This window comes from Trifolium pratense, linkage group LG5 (genome assembly GCF_020283565.1).
Source record: "Trifolium pratense cultivar HEN17-A07 linkage group LG5, ARS_RC_1.1, whole genome shotgun sequence".
Lineage (NCBI taxonomy): Eukaryota > Viridiplantae > Streptophyta > Magnoliopsida > Fabales > Fabaceae > Trifolium > Trifolium pratense.
In genome coordinates this window covers 20,532,179-20,538,924 of record NC_060063.1, presented here as the reverse complement: position 1 = coordinate 20,538,924, position 6,746 = coordinate 20,532,179, and positions in this window count along the sequence as shown.

The window sequence follows — 6,746 nt, the reverse complement described above, 5'->3', positions numbered from 1 at the left end:
TCGGTGAAGCTCTGCTCTGATTGTGACACGGGAAAGGGTTTTATATTGTATATAAAGTCTATTGCCTAGGTTGTTTTGTATAATCAATAAATTCATTATTTGATTCAAAGATTTGTATAAACACTGTTTTTACTAATTAATTACATTAGTATTATTTTGATTGAAGAGTGTAATGCTCGAACCATGACTTTTATGATAACAAACTTTGATTTTCCGCCGCGTATTTTGAAAAAGATTTTACTAAAGGTAGAAATATATAAATAATGGGTTTGGGTGTTACAACCACTTATCAATAACTTTAAGGAATACGAATTTTATAAAATCTACCGTTGATTGAAAGTTTATATCATATAGATCATCCATACAAATTTTTAAAAAAATTGAAAATCATTTGACGTGTTATTGAGATCCACCAAGATTAAAGGTATTCAATAAAAATTCATAAACTGTTGAATTTTGTAAAATTTGTATTCGTTATAGAATTATTGACAAGCGGTGCACCGTGCACCACCTGATCAAGTGTTTCATGTTAGAAAAAGTCTCATTGTTGATATAGATACTACAAATTAATTATTATAAGCCTTCCTTCAATCATGCGGTCTCATACCTGCATAGCCTTAGGATTATTCTCATTCTAATGTGATTTCGATTGCCATCTTTTGACTTGAAGCTGTCAGGATCAGCTCATTGTCTATACATGTCTTATGCACTAGCGATCACTCCTCGCCCTCGTTGGTCGTATATGTTGGAGTTATCATTTCATTTTGAAGGAATGTTACTTGGGAAAACATAATAGAATTCGTATATTTTAGTCATGACAATAGAATTTGTACTTGGACATCCTCTCAATCATCCAGTCTTATACTTGCAGTCCTGCACAGCCTTAAGATCTTTCTCATTCTGATGTAAATTCGGTTCATTCATGTGCCATCTTTTGATTGGAAGCTCCCAGGATCCGCTTATTGTCTATACATGCCTTGTGCACCGGCAATCAATCCTCACCCTTGTCAGTTGTATATGTTGGGAAAAACGTAATAGAATCCATATATTTTATCAATGACAATAGAATCTGTACTTGTTGTATCCTTTCAAACTCGCTACGACTTTAAGGGAGGAAATCTAAATTGATTGAATTTGAGTTTACATTTTATCCAATTTTAAAAGATGGAGATAATGAAGGCAATACTACTCATCTCGAACCCATCCAGTTTATATAAAGTTAATATTTTTACATTTTAATTTAAAAACTCTTAAATAATCTCTTAAATTACATTTATTTGTCCATTTTTATTTTAAATCTTAAACAAGACATTTCCTATTGTTTTTGTTTAAAAATATTATATCGTTGAAACAGTGAAGTTTTGGACTTTATATTTTTCTTTTGTTTTTCACCTGGATATAGGGCACATCCAGAATACCCAAATTAGATCAAACATAGGAAATTTTTTTTTCTACCCCAACATTTATACCTTTACCCCTACAAACAATTTTCTTTTCCAATTTTACCCTTTTATCATTTGACTTTACCCCTACAATTTTTTTTCCAATCTGTATTTTTTTTTTGTATTCAAAAAATCAAACCGGAACACTAAATGTTTTTGGAATGTTACAAGCCAATATGATTTAGGAACCGAAAAACTCTAAAATCAATTCTGAAAGAGTTTAACCGTGGCTAAACTACAAAATCTGAAAATTCCATCAGAACGCAAGTCATTCATCATCAAGTATTATCTCACAAATTAATCCTTCAATGACCCCATCCAATTGGTAGGTAACAATATCTCACAAACTTTAATTAGATCTCTACCTAATATTTTGGATCTTCAATTTGTTTGTTAATATAATTATTGTTGTAAATTCAATTTGAAGTTTAGGTGAAAAACTAGGGTCGATGGAGGAAGGTATCAAGCACTATTTCTCTTCCCAAATGCAGTCATTCCCATTCAATTTAGAACACTTCGTGTGCACCTTGTTTTGCCTCAAGTCAATACAAACCCATTATTGTTACCTCTTTTTGTCAGCATCTTTCTGCAAATTGACTTTCTTGAATTGAGATTTTGTGTCGGTGTCGTTGGGTGAATAAGGAAGTAGTTGTTATTGTGTAGTTTTAATGGAAATGAAAATGGGGGATTCAGATGTGGAGCAATAAATTGTTGAATCCACAAGAATGAGATCAATTTGTAGCAGTTCTCATAACTCTTGCCTGGATAATCGAAATTGAAATCTGGAATCCTTTCTCATTCTATTCCGGTAGTTAACATTCATTAACCTTCCAATATTCTTTTTTATTATGTTCTGGTGCATTGTTACATTCCAGTGTTCTATTCCAATATACGGTTCATCCAATGTTGACTACTCTAGTCCTCACCCTTGGTGAGTTTTCCACAATGATACTTGAGAAACCTTCTCAACTCCTGCACCTTACAACTGTGCCACTTGAGACTTTTACAACTAATATTCTCTAAGCCTCAACAGGCTCACGATCACCTATATGTCGCACTAGACACTATAGAAATTGAAGTTCACTCAACCTCACATTTACACGAGAGATGAGGGTGTTTACAAGGTTTTGAGGAGAAAAAATGTTTAGGTGACTTATCTCTTTGAAGAGATTTTTGACTTAAAAACTTTGAGAAATTTATATTTGCATGTTTGCTCTTTAGCTTGTAAGTTTATCTCTTGCTTTTCAATGTTGAGTAGTGCATTCTATTTATAGAAGTTCTCGGCCTCATGACCGTTGTAAGTTGGCAAATAACACTTAGAAACGTATCCTATGCTCAGAATCTCACTTTTGAAGATCTATGATGAACTTTTATGAACTTCAGAATGCTGCTGGGTTGAACATTAGAACTGTGGAACATGCACGCATGGAAGCAAACATTATATCCAATGCTGAAAAAATAGACTAACAATATTATGATTTTTCAATATAAATGTTTATGCTGCTTCTGCATATAAATGTTTATGCTGCAGACATACATTCCAAAAGGTATAAAATAGCTATATACATAAGAGATTGCATTTTTCAAGAGGTGGCAATCACGTTCTCTAATGCAGTCGGATAGTGAGAACAAAACATTAGTGCTCAGGTTAGATTTAGCTAGATGTATGACAAATATGAGGATTAATGGTGTTGCAAAATGTTAAACCAAAGAGCAAAAATTCCTAGCCATAAAACCAAAATTCCTAGCCCGGAAAACAAATATAAAAATAGACCAGAAACTTGCAGGTGAAAATAAAACATAAATTCATAGGTTTGTATATTTTTGGAAGTGTCAATTGACAAATGATTTAAATGACAAAATCTTGTAAACACTAAACTAAAAATTAGACCTTCCACAATCTCCTTTCATCACACAAATTCATGCAAGTTTGAGGATTTGCAAAGAAATCGAATACTTCATCTACAAAACATGAGTTAAGAATCCAAAGTTAGTTAATTCACATGTCAAAACAAAAAAAATCATATAACAAACACCATAATAAGAATCATAACTATAACCATTATCAACAATTTCAAAAAATTTGTATGTGGACAGAGAACAATTTCACCCATTGAATTTGTTAAAAATAATATAAAATCATTGATGTGACCCTATCCTAACAGTTTAAGCTTTTGGGATAATCGGTTATTTGATATGGTATCAGAGCCTCTATGACTAAGTGGACTGGGGTTTGATCCCCGCTCCCCTCACTTTCTAATTAAAAAGTGGAATTTAAGCAGATGGTAGGTGGGCCTATGCATTATCCACGCTTCAAGCCCAAGTGGGCTCTTGCATGAGGGGGCGTCTTAGAAATAATATAAAATCATTGATGTGACCCTATCCTAACAGCTTAAGCTTTTGGGATAATCGGTTATTTGATAGTATTGACTACTTGTGAAATGCTAACAAATCCTGAAGTCAAATAGTAAATACCTCGCAAGATCAATGAACTTTAGCTGCATAAAGCTTTCTTCTTGTTAGCGGTTAAGACAAACCCAAAATTCACTTTTTAGCAATGAGTTTTGGCTACATGGATGGTATTGGAATATATTTAGTTTCCTAGTTTGTTATTTCTAGGAGATTCTAAACATATCATTATTTTCTTTTATTTATCCTTGTAACTATTTCCTCCATAAATCAAGGAGATAGCTAGCTGTACTTTTATTATAAAAACCAACCTTGACCTGATGAATAAAATATAACAGCATTCACCCTATTTTTCTACATAGCATCAGAGCTCCCGATTGGGGGCCTCGCTTCCGCATAAACCCTAAACCGCCGTCATTGCGGTTTCTTGTCGGAGATCCAACAAGGAAAAACTGTGCATCAGAAAATACTGCGCACTTCATATCACGACACTGTTCATTTTGCGTCACTGTTCATTGGGTTACTGTTCATCCACGACTACTGTTCATCTGCGTGCTGTTCACAACGAAAGCCGTCGATTTAAAGCTTGTTTCTATTTTTTATTTAAAAAAAAGAAGAGGATGAACCGATCAAAGTTCAGAAGAGAGAAGGCACAACAAAGAATCATGGTTGGTCGTACATTCCAAGCCGGTAATTTTGACCGAGAGCAACAGTCTTCTTCAATTCAGCTTTCATTCACGACGGAACAACAAGACAGACCGTACAAAATTCTGGAATCTAACATTCTTTCTGGTTCTATTTCCCCAAAAGGTACTTCTTCCTTTCTTAGTGTCATTTCCAGTAGTGCTTGGATAATAGATTCAGGTGCAAGTGATCACATGACAGGTGATTCTACTCTGTTTTCTTCTTACGGTCCATGTGCAGGTAACCATAAAATAAAAATTGTAGATGGATCCTTTTCAGCCATTGCAGGTAAAGGTTTAGTTGTGTTGTCTCCAAATCTAACCCTTAAAGATGTTCTTCATGTCCCAAATCTATCTTGTAGTCTCATGTTTGTCAGTAAATTAGCCCAAGATTGAAACTGTCAAACTGATTTTTTTTCGTACTCATTGTGTCTTTCAGGATTTGAACTCGGGGAAGATGATTGGTAGTGCTAAGGAGAGTGGAGGACTCTACTACTTCGACATTGAACCCGAATCACAACTACCTTCCAAACCAATAAGTTCATGCTTTGAATCTTTTTTAGTTCTGAATAATAATAATGATGATGTTATGTTATGGCATTTACGATTAGGTCATCCTAGTTTTCCTTATTTAAAACACTTATTTCCTTAGTTATTTTGTAATAAGGATGTGTCTTTGTTTAAATGTGAAGCATGTGAATTTGCAAAACATCATCGTTCTCATTTTCCATTACAGCCCTACAAACCATCAAAACCTTTTTCTATTATTCACAGTGATGTTTGGGGCCCTAACCAAACGAGTACACTTTCTCATAAAAAATGGTTTATCACATTTATAGATGATCACTCAAGAGTTTGTTGGGTGTACTTGTTAAAGGGGAAATCTGACATTTGTCAGGCTGGAAAGGATTTTGTTAAAATGGTGCAAAATCAATTTCAAACAAATATTCAAGTCTTTAGAAGTGATAACGGCAAAGAATATTTTAACACAATGTTGAGTGATTTTTTTTTCGTGAAAATGGAATTGTGCATCAAAGTTCATGTCCTAACACTCCCCGACAAAATGGAGTTGCAGAAAGAAAAAATAGACACTTGTTGGAGGTGGCTAGAGCTTTACTTTTCGCAAGTAAAGTACCAAATTATTTGTGGGGTGAAGCAATTTTAAACTGCTGCATACTTAATTAACAGAGTGCCCTCCAAAGTTCTTAATTTTCAAACTTCAATTCATATTTTCAAAGAATGTTTTCCTGATGATCGTGTTTCAAACGATTTGACTTTAAAAATCTTTGGTTGCACTGCATTTTGTTCATGGGGTGCCCCTAATATGGTCCTGAAATTTAAGGGTCCACTGGTCGTCCTTTCTATTTGACTACCTATATCCGGTTACTTTTTTTGGTTTGTTTTGATTTTTTGGTTAATTTGGATCAATATATATCTTTCACCATTAGATTTAACTAGCATGTATGCTGTTAAGGTATACTTTATATACATCTGGTTACTTTTCTTTCTCCCAGTCCTCTCCTTCATCGACACATCCTCATCCTCCATTGCTTTGGCTAAGCTTACTTACAAGGACATTTTTGAGTTTCTACTAATCCTGCTATAGGTTAATTATTAACTAATACTATGATTCATGAACACTAAAATGGGTACCCTTTCTGCTGCACTATTAAGTTTGCAATTTTCGCTGAAAAAGACATGATTTTTTAAGTGATGGGTGGTGACCTAAAACGTGACAACGCCAATAAACCCTTTTTGCGAGGTTGCCTTTGAAGATGGGTGGCTCAAGAGGTTAAGACTGTTAGATTTAGAGTTGCCATGGGAGCTGATAGAGGAATCCATGTGGAGGCTCTATTCCCCCTTTGTGGCCAAGATTTTGAAGAAATTTGTGAAAATTGAAAAACGTAGTCTTTTGATCCTTGACAAACAGATATTATACTTTTTTCTTCGTTGAGGAAGGAAGGGTGTTTGTGGAAATTGAGGGATGTTTTGTTGGTGATGTTTCATAGTGAAGGTTTTGTGAATTAAATTGTTTCATTATTTGATTTTCATGGGGTTATTAGTTTATGGTGATGAGATGAGTTTGAAATATTGGTTATCTTGAAGACAAATCAGAGTACATTTTAATTTGTTTTGTAGAGGTTTTGTACAGGCATCAAAATGAACAAGAACTGTAATGATCCTTCCAAAGTTGGTAACCGTCTATAGAAAG